This window comes from Pinus tabuliformis, chromosome 5_2, assembly GCF_031772625.1.
Source record: "Pinus tabuliformis cultivar Carrire ecotype Pingquan chromosome 5_2, CPIR1, whole genome shotgun sequence".
NCBI lineage: Eukaryota > Viridiplantae > Streptophyta > Pinopsida > Pinales > Pinaceae > Pinus > Pinus tabuliformis.
The window spans coordinates 256,141,585-256,160,504 of NC_142306.1; positions in this window are offsets into that span (position 1 = coordinate 256,141,585).

Sequence of the window (18,920 nt, forward strand, 5' to 3'; positions counted from 1 at the left end):
GACGATATGTATAGAATAGGAGAAGAACTATCATCATCTCGACGTCAGGGGTAGGGATCACAATGGGTGTTGTAGAGACCTCATGTTTTGGTTTAGAAGTGGGACCAGAATCCACATGTAAAGGAGAAGTGGACTCATTACGAGTGGCCTCTAATTTGAAAATCCCTTGTAGTGTATTGTGAAAGTATTTGAGATGATGATAGTGATGGGAATAGTGGCCATAGTTATCACACAAAGCACACAGGTGGTTTGTGCATAAGGATCAGATCTTCTTATCTGACTCAGGTAAGGTAACATAGACCTTAGGAATGTTAGTGTTCGGTCAAATATAGGGTCTATAGATGTACCAACATTTAATTTTTCAATCCGAAGAGTTTTTCAACTTTGAGACGTAGCACTAGAAATTCCAGAGAGAGTCCCTGGTAACCTGTAAAACAAATTCTAGTATATCTTGCAATTAATCTCGAAAATAAATGTAATCCTGCACTAGTGCAAGAAACACCAATCCTACACTAGTTCGAGAAACACCAATCCAAACAATTAAAAGCATGTAGGAAGGTACAAGCAATCAATGCAGAAGGAAATTCTAATTCCAAGTAAACAGAAGGGAAATCAGAACTAGAAATCAACCGGTGTCGGCACAATAACAAAAGGACTGTAAATGCTGGAATAAATTCAAAAGTAATTCAAACTATTCTGCTTGCACCAAAATTCTGCCTATACTAATTCTGTGTAACAATATTCTTGCACTTAATTATGTGTAAGAACAATCCAGAAGTTAAAGGAAACCATAATATTAATTAAGCATTTATCGATTCAAACATAGTGTAGTTTCCTTATTTACGAATATCGGCTCAGCATATGTAAAAATCACATCTTTAGATATAAATTAATAGATCTGGATTAATTTACAAAATTTGAGTTACAGCTCATAAAGGCAGAGCCGATCTTGTGGATTCTGGAAGGACACGATGTTTGTTTAAAATATTTCAGCTGCAAATGTAATTAGTGATGCAACAAATGAAATAGTTTATAAAGGAACAATTTGCAACAAATTAAATTACTTCTAGAACTAGAAACTACAAGCAGAAATAAACTGTAAAATACACACAACAGTTAACAATATAAATGCTATTGGATCTAAAGGATGAGAGCGGTGTCGAGCTGGTTCGGCGGCCAACCCAGTCATCTCACACCCTCAATTAACCTAGTTCACACAATAATTAGATTCATTAAGATGCATTGGATGAATAGACAAAGCATGAATTAAGATTGCTTCAATTAATTAAAAAAACACAGTCTTTTACATAATGCAAACATCGCTTAATCCCAGTAAGTAGGAGAAGCATTCCACACAAAAATCCACGTGTTTCTACATTGGAAGAACTCCTTCTCCATTCTGTGTTGTTCCTACCTATGAGTGCTTCTCACCTCTGCTTAATTGATTGACTAAATTAATTAGTTAGGCTTGGAGCCATAACTCTTCTTTAATAATCTTTTTACATTCCAAACTTGGCATAAAACAAGCCAATCCTTTGCAAAAATCATGGGGATTGAATCCAAACTAATTATCATTAATATAATATTAGTAAAACCATTTCCCTACTGAAATAATGGAGATTTACCACGAATTTCCCAAATCTAGGCACTTCCTAGAATTTTAGAAAAGTTGGTATTTTTAACAAACTTCCTCCAAATCCACCTTCATATCCCCTTAACAATTACGTTTTTTAGAAATCAGTTTGAGGCTTTGTAAATTTGCTATATTGGGAGCAAAACCCGTGTTCTATAATTTCTTCATTCTCCTTCACATGCACAAAAAACGAGGCAAAAGTTAGCAGTTTGGAAACTGCTGCGAATTCAGGGCTGTAGCATTAATTATTCTCTAAATATAAATCTATATGACTTGGATGTTTCTTGGCTTATGTGGAAGTGTTTAAATGACATTTTGATCATAAACCTCTTTCATATTCTCCCATAAATGTGTCAATGTACCAAAGCCCCAAATTGGTGGAGGCACATTGTAAAACTTGCACTAGTGCAGGCACGCTGTCATAACTGAATTGGTACAAGAATCTATTACATAGTGTAGGCAGGTAAGTGTAGGTCCAACACATGATCAAATCAACTTTAACCTAAAACATACAAACCTTTATTAAACTTCCATTAATGGTATTTTAATCATGTTAAAATAAAAGAAGTAACAAATACTTGCAACAATAATCATTTATTCAAACAGTAGCATGAGAGATTTTGAGTTAAAAATGAGACAAAACTGAGGCCCAACATCCCCCCATGCTGACCATCTTGCATGTCCTCATTCAAGGAAATCCGGTATTGTTACTCTGCAAAAAAAAAATAGAAACATGTAAAAACATTCTGCAATTCTGCATGATTACATTTCCTGCACTTGATAAAGCTTTCTCTTAAAAAGAGAGCGTCTCTTAGACTCTTTATTTACTTAAACTGATTTCAAGAAAGCCTAAAATGAAAACTACCATGCAAAAACTAAATTGCAAGGATGGTGTTATTATTTGAGGAAAATAGAGAACTTCTAAAATTTTCAGAAATAATATCTTGAAGGTATCCGTGATCAAAAGTTTCACTTTAACATCCTCATTATAAACATGAGTGAAATGATTTAAAAGATATGGTGTTATAGGTAGACATAGTAATATCTTCCCATAATTATTATTTTACCATTATCCATGTATAGTTAAAGCTCTTCTTATCCGAGCACAGTGAATTACTTTCACTAAGGGTCGCCACGTCCATAAAAAAATCATTCCAAAAAGATAGAACTCCAAGGTATAACAAGAAAAGGATTTTAAATCCATCCTCAAAGAGGTTGATAGTGAGTTCACAGAAAGAAAAATCAACCAAGTAAATTATAGTGTAGAGTTAACTTTAATACCATAGGCATGGCCCTACTGCCATCAAGCATCCATAGCCTTGACAGGGATACTTTTTAACCTTCTGAAATGCTTGTGTCCCACCTATTAGATATAGATTCAGAGTTATTCATGAGAATTTACTTTTTCTCTTTTTATAAGTTAATTGAAGGACATTGTCCTGGCTTGGTAACCATCTAGCGACAATGCCATTCACGAGAACTAACAAGAATGAATGAGCCAGTAAATGATGAGACCTCTTGTCTTCCAGTTTTCCAACTTAATGCCATTACCCTGGCTTGGTGACCAGTGCGATAATTTCATTCTCCTTAGGACCCATGATCATAGTAGTTCGTCTTGCAATGAGACCTCCTATCCCTCAATTAATTCGTTTATGTTTTTAGAAAAAAACTATGATTATGATTAACCTTGGATGGATTTCTTAATAGGTGGGGAAGCAAATCTACTCCTTAAGAGTGTAGGATGGCATGAAAAGTTTTCAATTACTATTCTTTACTGGTTGGTCATGCTACCGAAGAACTTATTAAAAAACATCTCAGATAATGACCAAAAAGATTCCTTGAGTTTATCATGCTAAGGTTCTTTATGAAAGCTTATTAGATTTTTGTAGGCATGGTCCACCATAGGAGGTCTTTCATTGATTCCTTTGAAGATGGACTTGAAAATATTTTCTGGATGATAGTTTGTTAGAATAAGAGAAAGGTGTTACATGTAACTTATAACAATACATATTGATCCATAATCAAAGTCACTTTTTAAAAATATGAAGTCTTAAGTGTAAAGTACTTTTGACAAGTTTACCATGAGAATGCGTAATAATAAAAATTTCAAAATCTGTGCTTTTATGGAATCACGAGTTCAAGAGTGTCGTTATTCATATTTGTTAATTACCCTACCCTATTTTTAAAGAGAGAAATATCACCTTTAAGTGTAGGTGTACTTCCAATGAAGCCATGTGCGTAGCAAAATGTTGATTATACTCACACTTAGTTTTAAAGAATAAATTTCAATACATACCAAAGCGTGAGAAACTAGTTTCTTTAATTGACATGGTAACAAGAGTTTTTGAATGACGAAGAAATAAGATGGGTTGATGCCTACTTGAAACTAGGATTCAATGGAATTCATGTATTTATGATTCTCCAACTGATGCAAGTCTTCCACTATTTGATAGTCATTCTCCTGTAAGCACAAAAATTCTAGTGAAAGACAAAAGATAAATCTCTCAAGTTCAGGCTCAAATATTTGATTTTCAGATTCACAAGAAAGGTTGAGAGATATTCTAGGGCTTTGATTTTCAACAACATTTTCAGAACAAGTTCCAATGAAAGATTGATCCTCAGGTGGTCTTTGAATTAAATCTTCCTGGGGTAAATGTTCTGTGATAATGGGGGAAGTTTCCAAATTCATTCCCTTTCCCAATATGGAAGGTGTAACATCTTGTTCAATATGGAAATCAGCGTAAAGAATAGAAGGTTCAAAACGTTGTGCAACTTGATGGTTTGGATTAGGGTTTTGGTTCAAGCTTGGATCAAGGTTTGGATTGGGATTACGGTTAGGGTATGGATGACGGTATGGATTAAGGTTAGGATATGGATGAGGGTATGGACTAGGGTTAAGATAAGGTTGCACATGCTGCTGGAAACATGGAGGAGGATAACATAATGGTTTATTGGAAAGAAATTATGATTGTTGTTGGTGCTAACATGATTGAATTTGCATGGGAGATTTCCCTAGAGAAAAAGATCCAAACAATTCTTGAGGCCATGGAGATATTTGGCTCGAGGATAAGGGCCAAGGAGAGGGCCATTGCAACCATAAGGTGGGGTAAGAGGATTATAAGTTTTCCATGGAATTGTGGGGTTGTATATGTGTTGAGGAACCTGCTGAGGGTAATACATATTACTCCAAGTATTAAATGATGATGAGTTTTGAGTTATACCTGGCATTCGATTTATTTCCTTACTTGGTTCCTTAAATACCTATTGAAATCCTGATAGTGATGGTAAATAATTTGTTGAATGATCCTCCTTACACTGCTTCCATTCTTCTTGCAAATCATCCAATTGTAAATTTAGACAAGATTTTTTAGCTCCTATTTTTGTAGTTGATTCCGGAAATTGAGAAGAAGGTTCTCAAGAATTCTTACCAATCTTGGAGATTCCTCTTGAATAACTAATGCACAATCTACAAACATCATCATATGCTAAGTGAGAAACATCACCTGCTCCTATAAGATTTAAAGTTTCTAAAAATTCATATTTGATTCCTTTGAGTAGGGGTGTTTTCAAAGTATCTTTTACCAAATTCCTATGTTTTGATTTTTGGAGGTTGTGTCTAAATTGCTCCACATAATCCTCCAAACATTCATTTTCACCTTGTGTTATCCCTAAAATATCTTCACCGGCCTCACAATAGTTTTGATATTTCTCCAAGAATACATTCTTCATGTCTTCCCATGTTTGAATGCAGTTCCCACCAAGGCTCATGAACCATCGGAGAGCTACTCCTTTAAGAGTAAGAGGAAACACTTGCAACCTTTGAGAATTAGTACAATAACCATATCCTCTACAAAGTATTTCAAACTCAAATAAGAATGTATATGGGTCTTCATTTTCCAAACCATGAAAATTTGGTAGTGTAGATGGGGAAATATTATGCATTTCAGCCACTCCTAGATCTTTGATAGGAAATTCAAAAGTAACATTGTTTTCCATATCTTACCAAACTAAAAGAGGTTCTCCATGTACTGATTTGAGATGACTCCTTTGAATGTTTCTTTTGACTAATCAATAAAATAGGTGCATTGAATGATTGATGTTAGCCTCAAAATCTTCATTCAAAAATGCCTCAAAATACCATTTTTCTATCTTCAATGAGATGACTGGTACATTTGTTAGCACATGAATAGTGTATATATATATGTGTGTGTGTGTGTGTAGGGTGGGTGGGGGTTTATTACAACATCAAATAAAATGAGAAAACTTAAAGCAAAAATGCAGGAAAGAAATAAATCCAAAGAACATAAAATTGCAAGAGAAACTAGGTGTAGGAATAAAAACCAAATGCAACAGGTCAACAAGGTCAATCCCCTAAGTGCCTCCCCGACAACAGCACCAAAATGTTGGTTGCAGGATAGGGTCTATAAATGTACCAACATTTAATTTTTCAATCCGCAGAGTTCGTGAACTTCGCGACATAGCACTGGAAATGCCAAAGAGAGTCCCTGGTAACTTGCAAAACAAATTCTAGTCTATCTTGCAATTAATTTTGAAAATAAATGTAATCCTGCACTAGTTTGAGAAACACCAATCCAAATAACTAAAAGCATGCGGGAAAGTAAAAGCAATCAATGCAAAAGGAAATTCTAATTGCAAGTAAACAGAAGGGAAATCAGAACTGGAAATCAAGTGGTGCTGGCACAATAACGAAAAGGCTGTAAATGCTGGAATAAATTCAAAAGCAATTAAAACTATTCTTCTTGCACTAATTCTACCTGTACTAATTATGTGTAACAATCTACTTGCACTGGTGCGAGCTAAAATCTGCTTGCACTTAATTATGTGTAAGAACAATCCAGAAGTTAAAGGAAACCATAATATTAATTAAGCATTTATCGATTCAAACATAGTGTACTTTCCTTATTGACGAATATCGGCTCATCAAATGTAAAAATCATAGCTTTAGATATAAATTAATAGATCTGGATTAATTTACAGAATTTGAGTTAGAGCATATAAAGGCAGAGCCGATCTTGTGGATTCTGGAAGGACACGATGTTGGCTTAAAATATTTTAGGTGCAAATGTAATTAGTGATGCAGCAAATGAAATAATTTATAAAGGAACAATTTGCAGCAAATCAAATTAATTCTAGAACTAGAAATTACAGGCAGAAATAAACTATAAAATACACACAACAATTAATAATCTAAATGTTATTGGATCTAAAAGATGAGAACGGTGTCGAGCTGGTCTGGCGGCCAACCTAGCCAGCTCAAACCCTCAATTTACCTTGTTCACACAACAAATAGATTCATTAAGATGCAATGGATGAATAAACAAAGCATGAATTAAAATTGCTTCAATTAATTAAAAAAACACAGTCTTTTACATAATGCAAACATTGCTTAATCCTAGCAAGTAGGATAAGCACTCCACACTAAAATCCATGTGCTGCTACATTGGAACAATTCCTCCTCCCTTTTGAATTGTTCCTGCCTGTGTGCACTTCTCGCCTTTGCTCAATTGATTGACTAAATTAATTAGCTAGGTTTGGAGCCATAGCTCTTCTTTAATAATCTTTTTACATTCCAAACTTGGCATAAAACAAGACAATCCTTTGCAAACATCATGGGGATTGAATCCAAACTAATTATCATTAATATAATATTAGTACAATTGTTTCCCTACTGAAATAATGGAGATTTACCACGAATTTCCCAAATTTGGGCATTTTCTAGAGTTCTGGAAAAGTTGGTATTTTTAACAAACTTCCTCCAAAGCCCCATTCATATCTCCTTAACCATTACGAATTTTAGAAATTGAGTTGCGGATTTGTCAACCTGCTATACTGGGACCAAAACCCATTTTCTATAATTTCTTCATTCACCTTCACGTGCACAAAAAACGAGGTAGAAGTTGGCAGTTGAGAAACTGTTGTGAATTTGGTGTTGTAGAATTAATTATTCACTATATATAATTATATATGACCTAGGTGTGTCTTAGCTTATGTGAAAGTGTTCAAATGACATTTTGATCATAAACCTCTTTCATATTCTCCCAAAAATGTGTCAATGTATCAAAGCCCCAAATTGGTGGAGGCACGTTGTAAAACTTGCACTGGTGCAGGCATGCTATAAAACCTGCACTGGTGTAGACACGCTGTCAAAACTGAATTGGTACAGGAATCTATTGCACAATGTAGGCAGGTAAGTGTAGGTTCAAAACATAATCAAATCAACTTTAACCTGCAGCATAAAAACCTTTATTAAACCTCCATTAATGGTATTTTAATCCTGTTAAAACAAAAGAAGTAGCAAATACTTGCAACAATAATCATTTAATCAAATAGTAGCATGAGAGATTTTGAGTAAAAAATGAGACAAAACTGAGGCCCAAAAATTAGAATCAGGGAAGGTATCAGTGAGCACATCCTTAAAATGAGGGAGCCTAAGAGAATTATCGGTGGCATGACCGAAAACATCACACAATATGCAAGGAGGAAGAGGATTTGGCAGCTTAGGAGGAGTTGGAGTTGTTGGGGGATCCCTGTCTTGAATTTCCTTCTTTTAGGCTTTTTCCCCCTCACCTGGTTCTTTCGTAACAGGAGTAGGCTCCTGTTGAGGTTGTTGTGGAAGTAAAGAAAAGTCAGGGGTAGGAACAACTGGTTGGATTGGGGTCAAACAAGTGTAAGGTTTTAATTGATTAGGTGGATTTTTTGCGGGGGTGGCGGTTGATGTACTAGACTAGTATCCCTAGGGTAATATTGGGTAAAATCAATGTAGCCATGACAGGTGTATAATAAACTTTTGGAGGTGGGAATAAGAAGGGTATCTAACTAAACAAATAATGTCTTAGAGGAACTGCGACACAATGGTTAAGGCCTTGGGGAACAGTTCTGGGTGGAAATGGATTAGGAGAGACTCTAGGAGAAGGGAGTGATCCTTGAGGAGTTGTACCAGTAGGCAGGGTTGAGTTAGGAACAAGAGGTTGTGGAGGAGCATACTATTGTGAATACATAGTGGACCATTTGTGGGTGGCCCGCAATGCTTGGAGCATGAAAACACTCGATGAGCTAGGCTTAGAAGGAGTAAGTGGTGGGCCATTGTAAGCACCAAGTAAACTGATCGACTGTGAAGATATTTCCATTGTGGAGAAATCCCATCTTACGTTGAAATGCAAATGCAATATCTGGCATGGAATAAGTATAAATATGACCAAAAAGGATGTTATAGTCTATGGGAGCATCATTGACTTCGATGTCGATACATATGGTCTTGCCAAAACCTGTGATTGGGTAGTTACAATATAAGACAAGTGGTTGTGAAGTATGACCATTCCATACATGCAGTGATGGTGGAAGGGGATATATCAGGGGAACCAAGTTACTTCCAAACACTAGTGGTCATCGCACAAGTGGATGTGTCTTCGTCAATGATACACCACTGAACAATGACATTTCGAATGGAGACTAGAATTTGAAATGCAATGGATGAAGGTAAGGGAGGATTTTCCAACTTGTCAACATGAAAGATAATCATCTTATCATCTTGAGGGTCCATGATTCCTAGAGAAGATAGCATATCTTTTAATAATGATGTTCACGTCTTGAGAACTTCTAGCATTGACATGGTAGTAGGAGGCTGTGCCAAATCATCTACTATGCTATATGTATGGGCAACTTTGGTAGAAGCAGTATTTTGACGTAAGGGACCTTTTGGGATCTTAGGAATAACCTTGACCTTAGGCAGAGGGATATGTAAGGTATTATTGGGTGACGACAAAGGCTTAGTGGAAAATTTGGGTTGGGACTCAGTCGTAGAATTAGCAAGTGTCTTTTCATACTAACGCGATCGAGTCTGAAGGTTGACTTGCTCGGTATTTACCTCATTAAAATTCATCATAAGAATATGATAATCATGGTGAATAGATGGTGGATTTGGTTGAGTTGCCTAACCTTGTGTAGGTTGAGCAACTATGTATCCTTAGTGAGGGAAAGGATTGGTAAGAACGATGAGTTGAGATGAAGTAGGAGGGTGAGGAGGAGCATCAGGCTGTGATCCTAGAGGCGTTGCTTGAGCTTCCCACACTTTTTGCATCTATGGTAAAACAGGACACTCATGGGTATAATCATCATAGACTTTGCAACAAGAACAAGGTTTTTTCATATGAAGATCCTTGTTCTCCTCGGGCTGACTACCCTATTTTTGGGTTATGGGATTAGGTTGAGGACCCTTAGGGACATTGGGTTGAGGACCCCATTTTCCTTGATTACCTTGAGACTGCGGATTCCTATTACCCTTCCCCTTATTCCTTTTCTTTGGGTTAGGGGTATTGGGTCCATATTGTTGAGCATACACTTATCCTGTAAGAGGAGGTGGTTGTTGTGGCTAAGGGGGAGTAGGCATGGCGGGTTAGGGCTCTGGCATCGAAGGAGTTGGCGTGTTAGGCTGTGCATATTGAGATTAAGGAGATGGGATAATATTGGTATAAGAAGGTGGAGAAATAGTTGGCCCTAGCATCTGTTGATGCAGATGGGGATATGCATATGGTCTGCTAGGACTTGAATAAGGATTGCCCTCAGGAGGATTGGGAAAGGCTTAATTGTAAATGGAACCGGTGCCTCTATGATGTTGACCATAACTCATCTGAGGTGGATCATATGGTTGAGGATGTGAAAGGGTTCCAACTATACCATTTAAGGCATGAGATGTCCCCAGTGTATTAGGAACACCAGGTCGAGACAGATTGAGGATGACAATGTAAAGATAACCTGACTAGGCATAAATCAAATAAAATTTGAGAGCTATTCGGAGTGCATCTTCCTCAGACTAAGGAAAGTGTGATGTGACATCTTTTGTAATGGATGCCAACATCGATATAAGAAACCAATCCATATAGACTTGTTGTTACACTAAAAAATGTCACCATGACTATTTGCAGTTAGTATGGCTCCATCCATGGTCATACTATCCTCCTTGGCAAGTCTCATGCCTCTGCTCTTCATGTCAAACTTCAAGAAAGAGAGAAAAGTCATTTAAAGTCAATTATCTCTGGTACGCAGTTTCTCTTAGCCTTACCTGCGTGTACACAACCCAAGTTCACAATACATGCGTACTTGTACACTCTGTATGTAAGGGGGTGGGTGCGTACCCCTGTAAAGGTCAAAAGGCGCGAGTTTCATCTTAAAAAAGTTACTTGTGGTCATTTCTAGAGTCTTCTAGAAGCTTGTTTGACGTGTATGAAGCACCTCTAGATGGTTCATGTATCCCTACCAAAGAGGAACTTATCCCATCAAGAGGGGAGCTATCCCATCCAAAGAGGGGCTTATCCCATTAATGATGGACCTGAATAACTTCCTCTAGAGCACTATAAATACAGGCATTGGGCCAAAGGGAGGAGAGGTTAAAAGTTGAACATTCCTAAGGGTAGATGATGCTGGAATTAGGACTTCCTTGTAGAAGCTTGTGAGGAGAGATTACCATCTTTGCTTGTTTCATTTGGAAGTGGGTGAGCTGATCAGAGAAAAGGAGAAATCTTGTGGACCCTGGGAGGGACTTGCACAACACCAAGGCTCAGGTTGTAATGGTTCCTTTTGTTACCTTTTAATACAAATAAGTCCATTCTTCTCAACAATTTGTTATTTATGAGTTGTTTCATATACTCCTTAGTCTATATGTTAAATATGTTTTATTTTATGTGATATTCAGGTGCTATTTAATCGTTTGATTGTAAGTGAATGCAGGTTTCGAAGAGAAGGAGGAGCTCATCCGGATGAACGAAGCTAGACTACTACAACAACGTTGGGTTACAGGTAGGATCTAAACACTTGATTTCTCATATTGTAAATGCATATTTAGAGGAGGATTGCTCTTATCTATCTTGTTTGTCACTAGAAAGTCTTAGGCTTCTTGGGAGGTCGGTTGTGTCTGCACTAATGACTCTTTCTGCATGACAAAATGGCGACTCCGCTGGGGAATCCATGAATGTGTTTGAGTTCTTTTTTATTTGATATTTTGGTCTGAGAAAAATCGCTTATTTTCTGGTTTTTGGCTGTCTGACTGTGTATTGGGGTGGGTTAGCTTAGAGTTAAATTAGATTTTTATTTTTCTCAGCTTTGCCAGCAGTACGTAGCCTTCAAGTTAGGCATAGTGTGTACTTGTACGCACTGCGTCTTTGTGCACAAGGCGTACCCGCACCTGTGTAAACTGATTACCTGCGTACACCTGTCAAATTTGAGAAAATTTCATTTTTCCTCTTTTTGCTCTTTAGATTTTGTTTTTAATTTGTTTTATTGCCCAGATCCATTGGTTTACTATCAGAGATGTTCACATGAACTTGTCCCGTTAGTGTCGAGGGTTTTGGTGGAATTCATAGAGATTTTGCCTTAGGGTTTGATTTTTAACTGGTCCTGTAGTGACTTTGGCGTTAGAGGTTGTCAAACTTTGGATCTCCTTGGTTTTGTTCAGTCCTCTTAGGAGTTGGGCCTGTTATAGAAGTCACCCTTGTGAGAAACCTGCCTTTGTGTCTTCTCTTTGCGAATCTCGAAACGTTTGTTGGTTAAAGCTTTGAATTTCATTCTTGAGAAAAAAGAACAAAAAGATTTCGATTTTGTTTTTTGATTAGTTTATGATTCTGCATGAACTGATCCTTAGTTTCATTTTGACTGAGTAAAACATCCGGGAATTTTCCTTGTAGGCTTTTGTCCTCATTATTTTTAGCTTTTAGGTAAATTTCCTTTTAATTTGCTTTTGAGTGAATTTGATTTAATTGTCTTAGATTTGTTAAATTTGATTTGATAATAGTTTTACATGCTTTATTAATATAGAAAAAACATAAAAATTCTTTTGGAAAAAGTTTGCTTTGGTAGCATTTGTAGTCTTTTGGGAGAGAAAAGAAAATTTCATGAAGTAATTAGTGGTCATGAGTTATATGTTTTGGAAAGATAAAGAAATTGTTTCTTTGATTGTTTTTGCCAAGAAAGTTGTTTTCTATAAAATTTGCATTTTCCAACTCTCTTAGCTAGGAGATTCATTGAAAAAGAAAAGTAGTGTAAATCATCTTAGGTGCATCTTTGTAGTGGTTGCGAGTCGAGTCTACAAACCACCAATTTCATCTCCACTACCTTTTTGTCTTTAAGAAAAACCATAAAATTAATGCTTAAAGTAAAATCAACTTAGTAACTTTTATTTACTAGGGCTCTAAAACACCAATTTAGATCAGGCTAGTGTCTTGGAGTAGGAGAGTAATTAACTCTCCAACACAGCAAAACCAAACAAGTAGCTCATCTTGTGGTAGGATAAATCCAATTGTTTCATTTGTACTCTGGGAAAGCTCCTCTTAAAGGAGAAGCACGAGCTCGTGTCCGAATCAGTGAGGGGATCAATCCTCCCTCGTTGGGAACGACGCCAGACACGCACGTATTACAAACGGTAAACCTCGGATTAACCATTGTCAAGGAGCCAGGGGTCACTTGTCGGTAAACCTTGGATTATTGTCAAGGAGCCAGCAAGGGGATTGAGCTTGATACTCTGCCCTTGGATGCTGTTGGAGTGTAGACTGTTCCCCCAGGTGCATTTGTTCATGTTGGTAACCTTAGTGACCATTATCTTTAGGATTCTACCGAGGTGACGGTGGAGGGAAGATCCCACTGTACCTGGAGCAGACGTCGGCTAGACTCACTTGGATTTTCCGGGGGGTTCACTTCACTCGAGAGGGTTAAAGTGGAGGAACTTGTGTCGGTCTATTCATTAAGCAGGTTGCCGGGGTAACTGTTCCACCCTCCACTTCTGTACTGAATTCGGCGATGTTGGGTTTCATCTCCAACTAGTGTTTTCAGTCCGGAAGGCTACTGTTTGTGCATGGTTTGACGCCCTAGATTCTTTAGGTGTGTGATTCAAATTTGTTTGGTTCTTTAGAGACTTTAGGTGGTTTATTTTGAGGTTTTAATTTGTTTGCGTGTGCAGTAGTTAAAAGTTTTAACTGTGGCGGAATTACTGAGACAGTCCCGTCGACTTCGGGGCAAGTCTCCTGAGGTTGCTTCCGTGGCCGAATTGTTGAGGAAATCCCGTAGACTTCGGGGTGAGCCTCCTCAAGATGTCCCGAGTCATTACAAAGGTTTAAAGGTCCTTGTAACTCCTAGAGGCAGTAAAGTAGGTTCACCCGAAGAAAGAGAATCGTCGTTGGTAGTCCATTCAGATTACCAAGGTCTAGAAACAGGTTATAATCCTGAAGCAGTTGCGGTTTCCGAGCTTGCTGGTAGTTTTTCATCTACTAGTGATATAGGCGAAGAACCTGAAGTATCTGAACCTGTTACTGCAATTTCTAGTGCACCTGATTCACCTAGGGTAGAAAGAGTCATCACCGAAAATCTTCCTACTGGTTTGATAGCTATTGAAGAACTTGCTCCAGAGAAAGAATTAGGTGTATCTATCCTTGAAGATCAACCTACTATTGATCTAAGGGAGCGTGAATCTATCTTTTACAGTCCTCCTAGAAGTACTACTTGGTACCTTTTGTTAAAAAATTATAGACAACTCAGGGATAAGTTTTTCTCCACCTCGTACTCCTTTTCCACCTGGAGGTATTTATACTCCTGTAAATATGTCTTGTCAGTCATCCGTGTTCACTCAATCTCCTGAATCTTTCTTGTATGACGGTCCTTCTGTTCCCGACGGGTATCAGTCACTTTCTGTTACCTTTACGGGGGCATCTCCTCAACCCATTGATCATGGGTTATTAGCTGGAAACAATGGTAATAAACCATTGGGTGTAGGGGACATTTACATGATGTCAAGTTCAGTTCCCGTTTCTCAACCTCAAGGTGGCCAATTACCGCCTGGGGGGCAGCCTCAATTAATGCCTGGGGGGCAACCTCAAGGTACACAAATTGCGTCTGGGGGGAAACCTCAAGGACAGTATGTACCCATAGTACAATACATGCCTCAAGGTCAACCCCAGCCTCAATATCTACGATGATCCTTGGATTGTCCCATCTGAATCTGAGATAGACTCATTCGGTGATGCTATGCCTTTGAGTCCATATGAAATTGCTTATGAGGCCGTGCAATCTTTTACCGACTCGTGTTCAACCCAAATCGACCAAATGAATGTGGTCTGTGAGGAATCACTTTTCACATCGACCTCAGAACAGATAACATTTCCTGAAGTTGTGTCATCTGACGAACAACTTCACGAAATCTTAAGTGTAGACGATCTACTATGGGAAGATCTTCATCATAGATCTTCGTTTTTACCTGAGGGTGATGACTTTGGAAATGATTTTTCATCAATTTTTACAGCTGAATATGTCAAGGATGCTCAGAATCCCATGAACCATCCTGATTCAGAGTTGAATTTGGGAAACATTTCCCAAACTATTGCCATTGACATTTCAGTCAAAACCGGAATTATTGAGAACATTCATATAGGTGCCTCGTGTACAGATGACGAAATTCAAACATACAAGGTCATATTTCAAGAATTCCGCGACGTGTTTGCCTGGTCCTATGAGGAAATGCCAGGAATTGATCCATCCATTGTTGTTCATGAGATCAAGACCTACCCGGACGCTAAACCCGTTCGGTAACGTCTGCGTCAGATACACCCTAGGAAAGCGGCTGCGATTAAAGCAGAAGTCGAAAAGCTGTTGAAAGTAGGTTTCATTTATCCAATCCCGTTAACGGATTCGGTATCGAATATTGTTTTGGTTAACAAGAAGCAAGGAACAATAAGAATATGCATCGACTATAGGGATATAAATCGTGCTTGTCCAAAAGACAACTATCCTACGCCCTATATCGATCAAATAATTGATGATTGTGCCGGCAGTGAAATATTTTCCTTTATGGACGGTTTTTTCGGTTACAATCAAATCAATATTTTACCTGTCGATCAACCAAAAACGACTTTCATTTGTCCCTGGGGGACATTTGCTTACTACAAATTACCTTTTGGACTTAAGAATGCCGGAGCCACTTTCCAACGGGCAATGTCTTACGCGTTTCACGACATCAAACACATTGTGCAACCGTATCTCGATGATTTGCCTGCTCATTCTTTACATCGAGCTGATCACCTTGTCCACTTACGCGCTATTTTTATGAGGTGTCGGCATTATCGAATTCGGTTGAACCCACACAAATGTGTCTTCTGCATAGAAGTGGGACGATTGCTAGGATTTGTCGTTTCAAAGGCCGGTATTCGTGTCGATCCCTCGAAGGTCGAAGCTATCATCAAATTGCCTCCTCCTTCGAGTTTGCGCCAACTCCAAAGTTTGCAAGGGAAAGCAAAATTTTTACGTCGATTAATTCCTAACTACGCCGAGATTACAAAGGGTTTCACCCGGTTGTTGAAACAAAATGCACAATTCTCTTGGGATGAGATAGCTCAGAAGTCTTTTGATGCTTTGAAGCACGCGTTGACCCATGCACCGTTGCTGCATCCTCCCAACTACAACCAGGACTACTTTTTGTATCTCGCCGCTTCCCACTCCACTATTGGAATGGTATTAGTTTAGGAAGATGAATTCGGAACGGAACATGTGATATATTATCTTAGTCAGACGTTAAATCCCACTGAGCTAAAATATTCGCATGTGGAGAAATTGGCCGCAACTGTTCAAGCTGTCCAACGTTTTCGTCATTACATTCTTCTCCGTAAAACTACAATCATTTCGAATTGCAACCCTATGATTTATATTTTGACTAAAACATTTCTAGGGGGCAAGTACTCTAAATGGATTGTTATCTTGCAAGAGTTCGACTTGGAGTTTGAAAAATCTAATTCTAAGAAATCTTTAGTTTTTGCGGAATTGATGTGTGACTTCCCGCGTGCTGACACGGAAATTGTGGCAGAGGAACCCATTGCGGACGAATATTTGTTTATCATCAGCACTTTATATCCGTGGTATGGGGATATAATTGTCTATCTCCAAATCCAATCCTTTCGGCCCGAAGCTTCAAAGTCGGAACGTTAGAAAATTCGATTCCAGTCCCAACAGTACAAAATTATTGGAGATACTCTTTATCGTCGACGGGTGGACTTGGTTTTTCGTCGTTGCTTAACTCATGAAGAGGCAGAAAGGGTTATGAATGACTGCCATTCCGGAGCATGTGGCGGTCATATGTCTGGGTATGCCACAACTCAGAAGGTGTTGTGTGCTGGCTATTTCTGGCTGTCCATGTTTAAAGATTGTATCATTGCGGTCCGAAAATGCCACAACTGTCAAGTGTTTGATCGCAATATGCGCGCACCACCTGCTCCTCTCCACCCTATAATTTCCGTTGGTCCTTTTGCTAAATGGGGTATCGATTTTATTACATGTAACCCTCACTCGACGGGGGGGCATGCGTATATCATCCTTGCGGTTGATTATTTTACTAAGTGGGCCAAGGCGATGCCTACATTCGAGGCAGATGGCAAGACAACTACGATTTTCATATTCAATCATATTATTGCTAGGTTTGGTGTCCCACAAGCGATAATCACTGACCATGGACGCCATTTTCGAAACATTATGATGACAGAACTTACAAGCCAGCTTGGTTTACGCCATGATAGTTCTACTCCTTATTATCCTCAAGCAAACGGTTTGGTTGAATCCATCAACAAATTTCTAGTTATCATGATCCAACGAATCATTGGTATTCATCGGTCGAATTGGCATAACATTTTATTTTCAGCGCTTTGGGCGTACCGAACCTCAGTGAAAACATCAACAGGGTTCACTCCTTTCCAACTAGTTTATGGTTTGGAAGCAGTGTTGCCCATTGAATGCGAAATCCCATCACTTCAAATGGCTATCGAATTACTCCCAGCTACTTCCGAAGAGGAGAAGTGTCTGTTATAATTAGCTAAATTAGATGAGGCTCGACATGACGCTGCTTTGGCAATCGAGACTCACGCGAAAAGGATGAAAGCTTGGTATGATCGCAACGTGACCCCTCATAATTTTTTGGAAGGAGACCTAGTGCTATTATATGATCAAGCTAATGATAAATTAGGTGCTGGAAAATTCGTTCCTATGTGGCATGGGCCCTACATTGTCAAGTGAAAGCCAGCAAAAGGGGCCTATGAGCTGGTAGATTTTGATGGGGACTCTTTGGGTAAGCCCAGAAATGGACTTTACCTAAAGAGGTATTATGCTTAAATCATGGGTATGGAGATTCAGTTAGGTTAGTTAGTTTAATTTTTCTTTCTAGCTGGTGTGTTTGTTAGTTTAGACAGTGTGCTTAGCTTAGAGAGTGTGTTTTTCGTCATTATTCTGGCTTATCTTGGTTTTACTCTTGATATTGCAGATGTTGACGCCTCTCCAAACGTACATTGGATTTGCTGATGGTGCTTGTCGTAATACATGGAATATCTCTTCCGCAGCTTGGGTTATCTATTCGCCCTCTGACGAGTTAGTTTCTATGCATGGGGTGAGCCTTGGTCAAACAACAAACAACATTGCAGAATACAGTGCAGTGATTGAATTATTATCTGAATCTATTTCATTTGGGATTCGGAGTTTGATAGTGAGGTTAGATTCTGAACTCGTTGTATTACAGCTTAATAGAGTCTATGCCATTAGAAATCCAGTGTTGTTAAGATTGTTTTTGAGGGTGCATCTCTTGGAATGTGAATTTGATTACATTGAATATCAGCATATTCCAAGGTCTTTAAATACATTAGCAGATGCGATGGCATCTCGAATGTTAAATAGACATTTGTAACAATCATAAATGTGAATTTATAAACATTTCATCACACATGTTTGACAAAATAAGCCAGTAATAATGATATATATAGATAGGAGTGTGTCAAAAAATATACATCGTCTTCGATCATAGGTTGAAAAACACCTTATGATCGGCAAAAATGATAAGTACAAAAAACAAAATGTCACATGTGTCTACAAATGACCATCCAATCACTGGTGGTGCTCTCTATACGACACCACTGCACGGGCTACTCTACACAAAAACCTCCTAAAAGGTCCTGGGACTGCGACTACGTAGCGCTGAAGTCTGATAGGAATATCATCTATAGTAGTCTTTGGTATACCCGTCGTCAGACGCTCTAGATCCTGCTCCAACTCAGCTAGTGTCTCTGCAGCTGCGTCCTGTGGGGCCGGTACCGATGCAGCTGGATGTCTCCTCTCAAAAGCTCGGAGATTGGCCGGACGCCGTGGACCTACATCTACATTTTGAAATTTTTTTTTGCTGTCAGTTTTGAGACGATATATAAAAAACAAAAAAATAGATAATTTAAAACTTGTGAAAAATGAAGTACCTCTGTCGTCCCAT